Here is a 16,990-nt window from a genome sequence, read left to right on the forward strand (position 1 = left end):
GTGTCAGTCTTAGTCCCACCCCAGGCAGGAGATGGAAATGATAAAAACTATGGAAATAAATCTATTCAGGAGAAAACATTCAATTAATAAATGAATAAATTACAAACTACTCTGGATTTTGTCATAATGAAAGTCAAGTTTATTACGAATTATGAAGCAAGTCCCTTAACGCTAACATCTTGTTGTACATAGTCTTGGATGAAAGTGTCTGCAAATTGAAATTGTAATCTTATAATGTAATATTTAGTCAGCTGTTGTTTAATGTTACATTCAAAAGCTGATGCATCATTATTTAAAAAATATTGCGAAATGGGTGTCAAACAATTGCACCATTGTACGATGCTATATGATATGTTGTGCATTCTCTGTGCCACATTTTTGCTACTAACCATGGCACACACACACAGATCTGTTGCATTAGCACACTGGAAAGACCCACTCTTTTGTGTGCTCTAATGGTGTTGAGTAGATCTTAGCGGTTCACAATTAAGTCATGGAAATTTGGTGAAATAATTTGGAAAAGTTTTGAAAAATCATTGTGAAAAAAGTGTGGGAATCACGGACACACACACACTACAGCTCCTCATGTAGAACACAATGCCATTCAAACCTGTCCCAGAGCAGCCATGTACTACAAGCTGCCTCAAATGCTGACTTTCATAGGCTACAAGTTTATTGTAAAGCAACGCATTGCGTCACTCAAGGTTGTATTTCACATTCAGTCCAATAAGAATAGTTTTGAATTTCTTTCTATGTTCCTTTAAGCAGTGTCAATCAATATTTAGTTTTAAGTATGTCCAACTCTTCTTAGTGCTACTTTGACTTGTCTGAAAATTGGTAAATGAATATGGATGGATGGATGGCGGGATGGATGGAAGTCTTTTCGAGTGAAACCTTCAAGTTGCTGAGCTTGAACCGAGCCTGTCTAGTGTGTTTATCTGCTTTGATTGGTAACCTCGACCTCCTCCACCCTCCGTCAGGGCTGCTAGGTCATCTGTTGCTCTATCATCTCATCTGTGCTTTTCTTCATTGTGGCATTCTGCTCTATCACTCCCCATGGTCACGTCCTGTCTTCCAATGCTGCTTGTCCACAGATTGTCTTGCTCGCCATCGGTTTAATAACTGTTCTGTTACGCTCTGTCTTTGTGCCCTTCAGTGGGGTCGGTCCTTTGTTTGGGTTTCTGAAAGATCTGGTGCCTCTAACGTTGTGTGTTTGATATATGTAACAATAATAGTATGGCCTGTTAATGCATAATAGTAATAATAATAATAATGCATTGGATTTTATATAGCGCTTTATCATAGACACTCAAAGACGCTTTACAGAATTAAGGCATTATTCTTTCACTCCACACTTAGTGATGGTAAGCTACTATTGTAGCCACAGCTGCCCTGAGGCAGACTGACGGAAGCGAGGCTGCCATAGTGAACCATCGGCCCCTCCTACCACCACCAACACTCACTCACACTACATTGATATTAGGCAATGTGGGTGAAGTGCCTTGCCCAAGGACACAATGACAGATACCACTGGAGCGACTGTCTCCCACTGTGGCAAATTATGGAGAATGAATGATCCCAATGATATTTTTCATAGGAGCAAATTATTACATTCTGGAGTTTCTTGGCAACTCTTTCTCCAAGACTTTGCCAGAATATTTACCGTTTTTTAAAAAAAGTCGTCCCAAAAAGTTAAATCCTGCTAACAAACTTAAAACAAGTTGAAAAAAACATATATTTTGATATTGTAATTTTCTATATCGCCAAAATAGAAAACTCGATATACTGTACATACTGTATTGAATCTCGATATATTGCCCAGCTCTAGTTTCAGGTCAATGGAATGATTTTAGATTAGTTTGAATTATCAAAAACTTCTCTTTTTATTGGCCAAATTTCAAAAATTAATATCTTGGTTTTGAATTGACTGGACTTCATGACTTCGTTATGTCATGTTGGTTCCTCAAAAACCCCTCTGAGTTTCATCCGGATCAAATAAATTTGATCTAGATTTTGTTCAATGATAATGAAGGTGACCATACATTTAGACTTACTGTGATATTATTAATGGGGATAGAAACTTCAAGTGTTAAAGATCTTGGTGGCGGTTTGCGCTGTGTATATATTTGATAAATAAACATGATAAGAGACTGAAACCCTTCAATTTGGATCCAGATATTTCTTCAGTCAGGGTGCAAAAAAAGCAGCTTTTTAAATTATTTTTAAAGTGCTGCATTCAGGGAAGAGTTGGCAGTCATGAGACAGGAAATGATTCAAAACAGTCTGCTAAGCTATGTCATGATTCATAATTTCTAAATGTTTTGGTTTGTTTCCAAAGAGTCCTTCCTAATTCTGAGGAGAGCAAATATCATATTATATTGTTGTTCTAAATGAACAGATTGAAATTTTTGTTCATACAATATAGTCTAAGACACCATGTGTACACTTGTGTATCCTTGTTTGGGCATGAATTGCTCTCGGTGAGAGATTTTAAGCATCTGAGGTAAGAATAGGTTCAGTTCGAAAGTATAGATGGCCACTTGTGGGGAAGTAGGTTGAGGAAGCTGACGAAAAAAAAGATTTTGGAAATCATTTTTTTGCTGCTTGATGTAAGCGACTGAAATCAAAGCAGTGAGCCGGAGACGTGAAATGAAGAGCACTTTAAAAAATGAAAAAAAGCTGAGTCATTGGGAGGTAGTTTTATTTCCTCAGAGGTAGAGTTTACTCTGAGAACACCAGATTATATCCTAAAAGTTAGCATTGCATGGTTAGGTGATCAATGTGTATTTGTAAGATAATAAATACAGTGTGTTTGTGTATCTGTGTTATTAACGTTAAGGTTTTTATTTTTTTTTACTCTAACCCTCCTGATGAGAAGTGACCTGACAGACTGTCACATGGACGTTATTGTGCAATGAGTAACATAGAAGAGACCCAACAATCCACATTTTGTGCCCCTACTGTACAATTATATACACTTTTTTCCAGGAAACTATACTAGTATTCTAACATTATTATATAAGCTTTTTTTCTTCTTCACCATAACCCAAAGGTTCCCAACCTTATTCGGATCGTGACCCCCATTTTGATATTACAAATGTCCGATGACCCCAGACATTTTCTTTGATTTTCTAGAATTATTTATTTATTATTTATGAAAGTGTGAAACAAATACAGAGTAACCAGGATTAGTGTACAATGTGATAAGTGCACCACCTTAGTAATGTTTATACTGCATTTTGTTTGAGCTAGAATTAAATTTGAGAAAGTATAGGATACAGTTATTTGATATTTGTGTGTGATGTGTATTTGAAAAATAATAATAAAAAAAATAGAATTTTAATCAGGTTTTTACCTAAGTTTCTATTTTATTTGATTTTTTTTTTAATTCCAAGTGACCCCACATGGGGTCCCGATCCCAAGGTTGAAAAACCTGCAATAACCTATGACTTCATATCCATTGCATGTATTTTATAAATCTATTCTACTTTATTTTACAGTGGTTTATTGAATATTGTGACATACTTTTGCTACAATTTAGGGTATTTTTTTGGAGGGGGCGTGGGGAGGGGGTATAACTCAATATGTATATTTAAATATACAAAGCAAACATGTACAAAGGCTAATATAGAATGGTTAGAATCATGGGAACACTGGCCACCAACTTACAGTAAGACTTGGTGGCAGCAAAATGTAGTCTTCAAAATATATATTTTTTTAAAATAATTTTTTTTCCAATTAAGATTTGACTTAAAAAAGGAATATTCCAGCATTTGAATGTGCATGAGTGCACGTAGTTGATCTCAATCTAAATAATATATTGCTGAAAAAGCTCACGTCTGAAGAATTGAGTAAGCAGTTGCTTTCCTTCATTTCATCTTCTCTCCCTCTCCTTTCTTTCCTTGTGTTTTTGGCCTGGTTTTCCTTTCTTGAGGAAAGACATGGTTTCCTGCTGCTGTTTATCTCCCACTCCTCTTCACATCCACAGTTCAGACTACCTGCTACAGGCAGAAGCAGAAGCACATGCGGGTCATATTATTTGCACTATTTTAAAGGGGATGGTATAGGGCCCTGATGCAGCATGAATATTAGATTTTAGTGCAAAAATGATGTGCTTAACAACCAGCTTATTATCATTCCAGTGTAAATAATTTAAAATTGTTTAATCTTGTACATACCAGTATATATAAGGGCCCCCCTGCCTTGGGCCCTGGGTACTCAGTACCCTTCACCCACCCCAATCTGAAGCCCATGCTCAGCTCAGCATTTTACGAGGCTTTGGCAAAACTTGTACAATAAACATGTCAGCCTGTGAGCTGTTTTGGTGAAAAATGGCACAGCCCAAATCAATTGGTATTAGAAAAAAATCAAAAGCTCTCTCGGTGCCTTTTCCTCAAAACAGCCAATCAGTCAATCCTAATGCTTGCTGCCTAAATGTTGGATTTGTTCTTCTTTTTTTTTTTGGACCATTGTAGATGACAGTGGACACAGTGACAAGTAATGACAATAAATAAATGCTAGATAGAACAAGAATAGATGTTTTTCCAACCCTGATGCCCTTTCAGTTTGTAATTAATTCAAATGGTGTTTTTTTTTTTTTTTTTTTTTTTTTTTTTTTTTCAGCAAGCGAATAATCCATTTCAGCGTTTTCTCATACATTTTATTGGATTTGATCGTGGCTCATTTGAATAAGTGTTTTTCTTCATATTAGTCTGGGTAATGAAGTGGATCATGGAAGAAAAATGCTTCAGTTATGAGAAAAGAGTCTGCTGTGGAACAAAGAACACTGGTCGCTATAGCAGGGAAATTTGCTGATTGGATAATTTTTTTTTCAATCTATTGCAGATTAACAACAATGCCTTGTCACCATTTTTGAATGTAAGGCGTGATGAGCTGGGGGTTCTGTGCTACCACACTTTCCATTTCTTGAGGTGTTTTGGGTAAACATGGACATGTTGTCTTTTGTTCGAGGAGCATAACAAACACACTCAATAAACTCTCAGCACTTACATTACGTACTGTATGAAAGTAAACAAATAAACAGTAGTAAGCAACTCTTCCTCATCAGAAATACACAGCCACAGATAAAGACTGGGGTCCACTTTTCAAGGTATACCCCAAAGATGTGAGCTGGGTTACATCCCTAGTCCAGGCTAAATCCTCTCATTGTCTGTTGGACCATTTCTCTCAAAGTGAAACTTGCATCACATTTTAGTTCAAGAATGTGAAACTTTGTTATTTTTGGCCACTTTCAACACATTTTAAATTCAAGTGTGCCAGAACAATAAAATCTTAGCATTTTTGTAAAATTGTATTCATTTATTTGTTTTGTTTGTATATATCGATTTATTTATTTATAAAAATTTAGACAGGCAGGCCACCCAAAATCAATATAAAACATACACTAACACAATAAACATTTGAACAATATTATTGTGCATGACTTTGTCATTCACAGATGTGAAAAACTAAGTACGGATCAAAGTGCAATATATGTTTTTGTTTGTTTTCCATTAATATCAACTAACTAGCTATGATGGGCTAAATTGAGCTGACGAACCTATAGTTTGATATATATGTTCATTAGTCCTTTAGTGTAAATTATCAGAATCAGATACAGTATCTGGAAGTGGTATTTTACAACTTGAGAAATTCTAACTTGATTTTTAATACAGTTGTTTTTCAAATCACAAATATGTTAAAATTGCTTATTTTTTTAAGCAATGATTTTCCAAGTTTGGCCCAATTCAGATCAATTCATGGTGAATGTGGACTCTGAAAAGCTAAGATGTGGCTGTTCCAGCTCTATAGGATGAAGTGAGTATAGAGTGGGAATAAACTATGTATTTAAATTAAAATTGTGTCAAACCCTATTTGGTTTTCCATTATGTTTAAAGTTTTATTAAGACAGGTATAAAGTTCATATGTTCATTCTGATCTTAATTGTGTCTAAATTGTCTTAGACTTATTCTGTATTTAGAAACTAAACCATGTTTTACCTGTTCTGTATTTAAAGGCAAGGCAAACTTGAAAATAACAATGTAAATGTCAGCAATCTTTTCCGTGATATACTTTGAATAAGAACAAAGTCTACCAATCATTTCTTTCCTCTAAATCCACCCCCACTTGATTTAAGAGTCACATGTACATCTGTTTGTAATTCAACAACTCTTTTTTATTTTATTCCATAACCTTTTAATATTGGGCTACCAATAACGTATGTATACTTCACACACACGCTCATGCTGAAGGGACACAATAGCAGGCGTACCCACATACACTCATTCAAACGCACACATGAATTCAAGATTAGTCTTAAGGAATCAAGGTTTGTTGGGTCTCACCACAAATGTCATAGTGAGTCTTAACCTTTACTGGAGCATGTTATCTGCTCTGATAGCGCAGCCCAGCTGGGCCGAGGACCGACGCGATGCGATTAGATTTGAAAGGTCCCCATCCGAGTCATGCCTACCGGCTATCTTGCCTCCATAATTCAGCAACACCAGCAGTATAACATGCAGGAAAGTTTCAAGGATGAGTCCGGCTCTATCTGCATCTCATTGCCCTTAATTAATCAGCTCTGGCTGAGGACTAGGAGCTGGGTCACTCTGTGTTTGAGTTGAGAGGATGTATGATGTCAAGAAACATGACAGAAAGAAGTCATTATGGGGAAAGAGAAAAAAAAAAAATCCATTAGACTTGCCTCAGCTGCTGTTTTTTAGACTTAAATGGTGAGTGGGATAAATATATGAGAATGGTTTCTGGGAGTTAAGATGGATGGAGAGGATGAATTTTAAATGCAGATCTGTTTGCAAAACTGCTGACATGTGTATCTGTCACTGCAGGTCATGAGTTATGGAAGTGACAATGCCAGCTCCTTACTCAAACTGAGGAGAGCTCAGGATGTCCTTGATGTCAGCTTGAATAGACAAATGAAAGTTGTTGTTTACGTCAACTAAAGTCAGGTTTTAAAAAGAAGCCATGGGGATGTAGTTTCTGATATTTGCAAAACAAATTCTCTTCAATTTAACTGACTGTTTCCATTCAGAAATTAGTATGATTAGGTTTTGTTATTTGACTAAATATTGTTTCAAAGCTCAGGCATAATTATACAAGCAAGAAGGAAAGGCCACATAGCATTGGTTTTCAGCATTACCGCTTCTTAGCATGCGTTAGCTTAATTTTGCGCTCACACTTTTGTATAGCCTGCCCCTAGTGTTCAGTTTAGTATTCATTTAGTATTAGCTTTGATTTGAGTTCATGGAGGCTTTAAGGAGCTATGTGTTAGCTTTGCATTACCATACAAGCAGTTTCACTTCAGATTTAGCCAATAACAGTTAGCTGAGATGCTAATTACACTAAAACCAGCTTCTATCATCTGAGTTAAGCTAGGATACCTTAGGGTGACCACATTTTGACTCTGTTTTCTTTAATATGTCTTGTAACGGTAAAGTACAATAAACACTGGATAAATAAGCTGTTTTCCTCATGGCTTGAAAATGCGTTTTTCTCTTTATAACCGAGAAGAAATCAGACGTAACTAAAAATGCATCATAATAAACTAGGAAACATGAAGAGGAAATACTACAAAACTAGATTACCTCTTATCACGCTAACTTCCGGGATTTAATCAGTGTGTGCTTTCCTACAAAGTTCACTAACGTCTTACGGATCAAAATCACCATGGTAACTTAGGATGAATGACTAATCTGGTCGGGACCAGGTTTTGTTCTGGCTAGGATCTGAGCGAGTGCTAAAGCCCCGTCTCCTGACCAATCAGATCTTTTAGAAAACAACCTGGCCATTGTTAGAAGATGCTGGTTGGTGCAGATCTGACAGCTGCGTTTAGGAAAGAAAGATTATTAATGGATGAATGCAATCCTTTCATTTACTGATGGCATCCTTTAGGACAGATTTAGATTTATATCTGATGGACTGATCTACAGTCAGCTGATGAAGCCTGTGTCTCTGTATGCGCGGACGGGTGAAGTCATTCCTTTATTATTTCATTAATTCCTTCATACATACACTAAAGTGAGGCTGACAACATCAGCAGGAACATACTACAGTGAAACAATAAGCTCTCATCCGTGTGTGTGTGTGTGTGTGTGTGTGTGTGTGTGTGAGAGATAAATAGAGGTCTACCTGAATAGAAAAACGTGTGCGCTGTAATAAAGTTGAACTGATCAGAGCGCTGTTTATCATCCAATTGATTAATATCATAATTAATCTCATGCTTTTACACATGAACAGTGACATTAGCTTCCTGTCTGTGTCCTTTCTTTCCTGCCTTTTATGTAGTAACATTGTTGTTTTTGGTCTGAATTATGGATTTTATTTATTCATTATTTTACACTTTAGCTGAACACATAACCTGGTCGGGACCAGGTTATGAAGTGGATCAGATAGGAGCGAGTATAAAAGCACCCCCTCCTGGTATGCGCTGCACTAACACTGTTGCTCATTGCTGTCATAAAGGTTTTGAATCCATCATATTTGTTCAAGATCATAAGCTCTTCCTCCATTCTAAAAAAGGATGCTCTACCAGGTTTCTCCATTGTAGTGATTGGTCAGACGCTGCAATCTCCACCCCTTTTATGGAAGCGTGCATGTAGTCAGGCTGAAATCACTTGGCTTAAATTAACATGTTGCTATCCACTTTTGTAGGACAGCTTCTCTCTGACAGGGAATGTTTGGTTAGGTGAAGCCTGCTAATGGAGATAAACACAGGGTATAATTATCTAGCTTCGTAGTATACGTCTTCAATGTTAATGTGTTGATAAATATTGTCTGTTTTGTATTACATGTTTATGTTCCACCAAAAAAATGAACATTCATACTATAAAAAAAAAAAGTTTTCAGCAATGGTTTTTGTTCTTGTCAAAATGATGTGAGCTTATTTGTTCATATTAAGTATACATTTTTATCCTCACATTTTTGACTTTCTTCCCATCTGTAAGCTCTAAATGGCACTGGTCAAATGCATGGAGCAGACAGAATTGAGCGCAGAAGCATCAGTATAAGTTGCAGTGCCAGCAGGGGACAGTAGTGATCAGTTTTCCTACTGAGAGAAATTGTAACTAGGTTTTTATAATGCAGATGTACTTAGGAAAGACTCAAACCTGTTGATCTTAGACAAGTCAGCCAATACGAACCAGCAGAAAGTAAGAGGATTATGGATAATTTTTCCTTAATAATGAGGATAATTTAATATTTGGACTTGGAGCATTCATCTTACACCCTTGAAAGAACTCTTCAGGAACTAAGTGTTTTTAGGAGTTCCACATCTAACCATCAGGTGGTCCCTGATGTCTTTCATGGTCTTGTAGCCAACTAATTTGTCTGAAAGTCAGCTTTCACAACTTAAGTGGAGCAGTTTTGGCTTCTCGAAGGTGACATTCAGTCAGCTTTGTTGTTCTCAAGCGTGATTAAAAGGTGTGTGGTGGCATGCTTAGCCACTTTTCAAACCCTCCATCGCTGCATCTGTTTCCAAGACAACTGACATTTAAAGGGGCAGTTATGGTTATTGACTGTCTTCCCTTGACCCAGCACTGTGCTTTGCCATTAAAAACAGTTTGGTTTAACCTATAACTGGGTTTTCCTTTCCCTCACTGAAGCTTTCTATGGACAAATGTTTAATAGCAGTATGCAGTGAAGCTGAAAGTGTGATGTTTTTTTTTTTTTTTGGCAAAAGACAGTACATAATAATTTTGGGGAGGAGAATAAAGATTTACAGTGAGAATAGAAATCAGTCATAGATTGCATTAAGTTTGGATGAATCAGCAACAAGCGATGAAATGAGGGAAGTCAAAGACAAGTCAGTTGGTGGCACAGCACAGCACAGCACAGCACAGCACAGCACAGCACAGCACACCTGTATTTTTCAAGACGTACCATGACGCCCTCCACCATTTTCTGCACCTGGAGGAATGGTTAAGGAAGCGGTTTTGTAATCAGAAGTTCAAATAGTTCAAATCCAACCTGGGCCATCTCTTTGTGATGTTGATCAAGTTTCTCAACCCTAAACTGCTCATGTTGTACGTTACTTTAGATAAAAGCGTCTGCTAAATGAAATTATAATCTTGTAATAGGAGCTCTACTCACCAATGAGCTCTATCTAAAATCTGAAAATACTTTTCAGGATTGAAATTCACAAAGATAAAGACATTTGAGCGATGTATTTAGTACTTAGTAAAGTTAAATACTGCTGATAAAGTTTTAGTAATAAATGAACCATTTTAAAAGGTTTATTTTTACTGAAACATTGTGACAAATGGTTTTAAATGTTGCAGGTCTGGTGTATGGTCAGTGAAATGTTATATAAAACATGATATATAAGATATATTTTTAAAAACATAAGGTGGATTTTCTATTAAATTGAATGAAATAATTGCATACATTAGGAGAAATAAAGTTGTGAAACCTCAACATCTCCTATCTTCAATATGTTATGGTTTATTTTGAGGACATTAACTTTGATCTCTTGACATGTTTTGACTGTCAGCTGCCAGTCTTCTTCAGAGATGTCTGCTGATCGCTTTGATGTGGAAAACATTAGTCTGAATAAATGAAACCATAACATATTATTAAAAAAGAAGACAAAAATAACTTGCTGGAAATATTTCCTACCTTTTTAAGTTACTGCTAGCTTTCCTTATTATTATCTTACCCTCTAATTAAAGTGAAACTGTGAAAATGTAGTATTGTGTCAAAATATCTGTTATTACCCAGGCGAGTATGGACATAAGATATGTAGGGAACCAAATATTAAATTCTTCACTAGTTAATCAGATCATTTTTAAAATGATTACAAGAAATTGTTATGCATTTTTTCATTGTCAAATTCACATACCCTTAAATGTCAGTTCACGCTGAATTGAATAAAACTTTGTCTGAACTGAAATGATTGAACCAAACCTTAATTGAAGTGTTCTCTCTCTGAACTGAACCAAACCTATTCTGAATTGCATTGAGTTTTAGCAAGTGGAGATTTCTGTAAACGTTCCTCATTGGTATTTTCCTGCATGGAGAATTGGTCTTAGTAAGTTGCCTTTTAAATTGCATTTGTAAATTGGTACTTTAAAAAGATAAATACAAAAATCACACTCTTGTTGTTGTACTGTGTTTGTTTATGCATATAATTGTAATTGATCATTTCAAAGTCTCTATCTGGGATCACTATTTGCACAATACATACTTTTTTCGTTTTAAAAAATTCAACAGCAGTAAATGCCTGTTTCCATGCCTGTTTTAAAATAAATTTTGAAATATATTTACATTTAGTTGCATTTATATACATTTAATTGCATGTTTTTCTTTTTAGGTTAAATAGATAAACATAATTTCAATCATATCAAGGTATTCTATTTTAGCTCTATTCATCACAATATATAACAAACTCGTTAAGAATATTTTATATAGATTTTTAAAATTTGTCAGACCACCATAAAAAAGGTGAGTTTAAACAACTCAAGTACAATAAAATGCAAAGATGCAGTTTTTGGATTGAAATCCTGCCCACAATTTGGCGTGCGGCGGGGGTTGCGCCCTGGACCGCTGGGGGGTGTGCCTGGTGGCCCGCTGTGCCTGGGGTGGGGGTGCCGCCGTGCTCCATGGGGCTGACATGGTGTGGGAGTTGTTGTGGGGTGGGTTTCCAGCTGTGCTGCTCAGAGCAACCCTGGAGCCTACTGTGCCCGTCTGCGCCATCTACCCTTTCCAGTGGCCCGCTCTATGGATGGGCCGGGCTCACACCAGACAGGCCTCCTACATGGACACTTCACTCCCAGCTGGTGTGGCTCACTCACTTTGTGCACCACATCCATATCCAACCCTTTGGGGGCTGGATGACAGGGCCAAGGATAGGGCGGCTGCTGCTTGTGCTACCATGTAGTAGCACGGGGGCGGCACTCCCACCTCAATTTGCCCTTACGAATACTTCCAATTTTTATCGCACTTTAACGCACCACCCTCCGGAGCTAATGCACCACATATGCATTAATACACCCTGCGGTGTGCAGGCCCGGGGCTGCCTGCCGTGCCGTTGTGGGGTGTGGGCGTGCTGGGGAAGTGCTGGCGTCTGTGGCACTTCGGGATAATGCTGTTTGCTGGGGGGTGGTGCTCGCTGTTCCGGTGGTTAGGGTTGCTGTCGATCGCCTGGTGGGTCTGTCCTGATATCTGTGGGCCGATGGATTGGTCCGGCACCTTTGCCTGGGGGCTGCTATACCACACCATGTGTGTGCTGTTGGTGTGCATCCTTCTCACGGTGGTGGCCGTCGGTAGGTCGTGAGCCGGTGAGGGGCGTCGCCCCGTGGCTTGCGCTGTCTGGTGGGCTGGTGGGCCTGGGTTGCTGTCCTTGTGTCTTCTGGGGCTGTGCGATCCAGCTGGATGGTGGCTGGTTTGTGGGCTAGGGTGGGGTGGCTCTCCCTGGGGAGCTTTGCCCGGAGGCTCACTTTTTGGGGTTCCCGGTCCCGGGAGGGTGCCCTTGGGGTCTGGTGGGCTTGGCCTTCTGGCTGGGCCAGTCTTGGCGGGGGTCTTCCAGGGCGGGCTGCATCCTTGCATGCCTGCGGGTGGAGCCGAGGGTGGCCCCTGCTCGAATGGTGCCCCGCGGGGATGTGCGTGCCGCATACCGGTATGACGGAGGGGTCCTGACAATAACTAAGGCTCATTGCGCTGGCAGCATCGGTGAATGGTGATCTGGGGGGCTCGGCCAGTGTGCATGGTGGCTCTGGCCATCTACTGGGCGTGGGCCTTTGCTCCTCCGCTGGGATCTTGGGCAGGGGGCTCTCTGGGCCCTCCCCTTGGTGGATTTGGTGCTGGGGTGTGGGGGTGGGTGTTGACGGGGGGCCTTGGGGTTGGGGGTTGGTGTCGGTGGCGGAGTGCGCTATCTCCTCGACTCCTTGGGGCTTTCTCGGGTGTGTGTGTGTGGGGGCGGTGGCTGCCTCTCAGTTTGGAATCTTGAAAGCGTCTGGGGTGCTGCTCGGTTGTGGGGGGTGGCCTGGGGCTCCTTGGCCCCCACTCTTTCTGCTGGCCTGGCTGCGTCTTCGGGCCTGGGGTGGCGCTTGGATTTGCAGAAGTGGTTCTTGCACAAACATTGGTCATGGATGCACTAGCATATCTTGGGCTGTAAGATGAACTCGCACTGGGCTTAACCTTAGACACGTTGATCCCAAATACTAGTTTTAGGTATAATTACTCACTCCTTCCCTGTGTTCACGGCCACCACCGTTATACTTAAGCTCCACATTTGCCACCAGACTGGCTGAACGGATTACACAACACAATAACCACAACTATAACATCACATTTCACTCTCACTCTCACTTTAAAGTAGTCAACTCTTCCCCAACCTTTCCATTTCCTACCCTGATTCCCTCTTTCCTGTTCCCTTCCTCCACCTCGATGTAACACTGCCCATTTTCTTACCCTGACTTCCTGTTCCCTTCCCCCTCACTGAGATGTAACATTGTCCTCTCTTTTTATATCCTCTCTATAATGAAGTGTTTCTTACCCTTCTTTAGGGAGGGCTGGTGATGTTCACAATTATGCAATAAAATTAATTAATTAATTCAATTGCAATAACTAAACATGCATTGCTGTCTTTAAAAGATTGCACTTCTAAAAAAAAAAAAAATACATGTTTCTGTAAATACAACCTTCCTCCGAAGGCAAACCACCCAAACCAATTTAGATTTGTACCACCCAAGATGTTTGTACCTCCCCTCTTTAATTCCATCAATGTTTTTCTGTGCTATCAATACAAAACTGAAACCTCAATCTATAAGCCTCATCCTGTCTTTTGCTGCTGATTATAGTGAAAATATTCATTACCAGGTGAAGCCAGTCAAGCAAAAATAATGGGATTTCTCTCTGGGAAAAGCAGCCAAACATTTGTAGCTGAAACCTGATATATTAGTACAAGTCAATATATTAGTCGAGTCAAGTCAAAAGAATTAATTTACAAAAGATGAAGGACTCTTAAAATAAAATAAAATCTGGTGAGGTATGCAAACTTGTAATCAATTTTCTCAGAGCGGTATTTAGTGCTGTAATGAGTTATTTTACAGCTATCAGAGAGAGAGGCAGATTTGATCAAATAGCCTAAGGTAGAAGCTACATTGGATCACCCCGATGTTTGATCCGAAACAAAAACATCTAAATCAGATAACCATTGTTGTAAGAAACCTTTATTAAATATTTTTTGTTTGGGAATACAATGAAGAACACAAAGAAAAAAAACTTTCACAATACACTCAACTGGTCTTACCCTGGGACCCACATTTTTCCATGGTCATTAAATTGTGACCCATATTTTTTTTTTAGAATTCAACCAACACAAATCTCTATAATTTCCTGTGCAACATGCATTTCACCGCATGCAAAAGCATCCAAAGAAAAGTTTCCTTCAAAAGAGACATTAAGTATTTACTTTTGACCAGCTGTCCATGACCCACCCAGTACTGGTCTGAATCTTCATGTTGTTAAACTGTCCCTGGGCTGTTCTGAAAGGTGATTAATTAGCTGATTACTGGCAGGTGAACAAAGCCTTTATAAGCTAAACTAGTCTCTCTTTCTTTGATTGTAGATCACCTGAAGGTTTGTGCCTCACCTTTGTTTTGGGCATTTCTTTTTAATTCTATAGTAAACAGTCATTCTTACTTCTGCTCTTTTAGTTTTTTAATGCCGCTTTGTGCTGCTTTTTGTCAAGCTAGTTACAATTACAGCTACTTATCTATAAACAACGCACAACTTGTGTTATATGCAAAATACAAGGAGAGGCAGCCTTACAAGAATGCACAGAATGCCTGTGCAGAATTCTTATGGAGGTTGCATTGAAATCAGCCGAATGTACCTTTAAGGTAACACATATACGCTAATATAATGTAGGAAATGAAAGGGTAACATGGCAGGTGCTATTTAGTGAGATGTCTCACTATGGGATTCACACTCCATCTACAGCTCTCAGAAGCATTTTTCTCAATCTGCCAATCCTGATTAGCTGGTGAAACGTGTCCGTCCGCCAGGGACACTCCCACCTCCTATAAGAGGAGGCCGACGACACACATCATTCAAACACCTCTTCTCACTCTGAAGCATATCTTGCGTCTTTTCTACCAGCTCAACTGTCTACACGCGGACCATTTTTAGCCTTCGGTGACGGACGCTGATGGGATTTTGGATGCACTTGCTATTTTGTGGAACACACCAGGTCAAAAACATCCGGCGCTTACCTTGCCTCTGCTTGGTTGGCGCTGTTTTCGGTTCGACGGCACACCACAGTCTCGAACCTCCGGGCGTTTACACCAGCTGACGGCTCGGCTTCTGAGGGCTGCAGATAGTGTGAATTCCCATAGTGAGAGTGGATTCCCAGCTTTACCTGGCTGCTATCTCCCCAAACGAAGACGATGTCCTTGTGCTGGACTGTGGAGATGAGGACAGAGCCTCCTCTGACCTCCGCGTATCGGAAGAGGACGAGGAAGATGATGCTTTCATCACTCCGGCCCGGAGTGATGAAAGCTACCCGTTGCGACAACACCTGCTCTCTCTGGGGACCGACGTTGCCGACCACAGCGGACCGTCTCCAGTCGGACCTGTCTGGCAGGGCTTATGCAGCGGCCGTGCTCTCGGTCAGAGCGCTGTATGTCCTCTCTCTGCTCACAACTTACCAGGCTGAGCTGTGCAAGGATTTCGAACAGACTCAGGACCCAGCTATGTGGGAGGAGATGTCGGTCGTTACCGATGTGTGTCTCCGTGCCCAGCGCTGCACGGTCCAGGCCACGGGGTGATGGGCAGTATGGTTCTCCAGGAACGGGTGCGGTGGCTCGACCTCGCTAAGCTTTCCGAAGGAGAAAGGATTGACATTCTGGATGTGCCCATAGTCCCGGAGGGAATCTTTGGTTCTACGCTGGCCTCCATGCAGCGGCGTTGCAAGGCTAAAAAGAGGGATGGCGAGGCTCTCCACCTCTGTCTTCCCAGAAAACCCCCGGTCCTGCCTCCACCCATGTGACTGAGGGCGTTCCCACAAGCTGCTCCCCAGAGCCCGCAGTTTAAGACCCCGAGACCATCTGCTCCTCGGCCCGCCCCGCCGCCTCAACGCGGCGCACCCGGCTGGCCTGGAAAACCTTCAGCCTTGGCTGCAGCTGTGCCGGCACAGTCCTCTCAGCACACACAGGCAAGGAAGAAGAAGAGGATGGCCTGACAACTCTCTTTTCCCCTGGTGAAGGAGCTCTGCGCCACTTGCGGGCCTTGGGTTTCCTGACACGCAGTGTATCCACGGGCACCGTCACGTCCAGGAAGGTGGTCTCCACAGATGCCAGCCTGTTGGGCTGGGGTGGGGTTCACCAGGGCTTGTCTGTGAGGGCCAAAATTATTTGGAGCTCTCAGTGGTGTTTCTGTTGCTGAGGCACTTCCTTCCGTCTCTCATGGGACATAGTGTGGTGTACGTCAACAGCCAGGGAGGGTTGCGCTCCCGTCAGTTGCATATGCTGGCACGCAAACTGATCCTGTGGAGCTGTGGTTGTCTCCTCTTATTGAGGGCAATGCACATCCCGGGGGTCCTGAACATGGGCGCAGATGTGTTGTCCAGGGGCACGCCGATGTACGGGGAATGGATGTTACACCTAGAGGTGGTGGAACAGTTGTGGGCCCGTTACGGCAGGCCAAGGTGGACCTGTTCACCACGGGGGAAAACGCGCAGTGCACAATGTTTTACTCCCTGCGCAGCACGGATGCTCCCCTTGGCGTAGACGCACTAGCGCATGATTGGTCGTGCATGCTTCTTTACGCATTCCCCCCGTTGGCCCTGATACCCTTCACTCTGTCCAGGTTGAGGGAACATACCATGCACTGATCCTGGTGGCTCCGCATTGGCCTGCCATTCACTGGCTGGTGGAGATTTATCAGTTGCAGTTCCCGCTGTGCAGGGACTTGCTGTCGCAGGCAAGGGGCTAGATTTTTCATCTGTGCCTGGAGCACTTGGTGCTGTCGGCCTGCC

The sequence above is a fragment of the Gouania willdenowi genome, chromosome 5 (genome assembly GCF_900634775.1).
Source record: "Gouania willdenowi chromosome 5, fGouWil2.1, whole genome shotgun sequence".
In the NCBI taxonomy this organism is placed as follows: Eukaryota; Metazoa; Chordata; class Actinopteri; order Blenniiformes; family Gobiesocidae; genus Gouania; species Gouania willdenowi.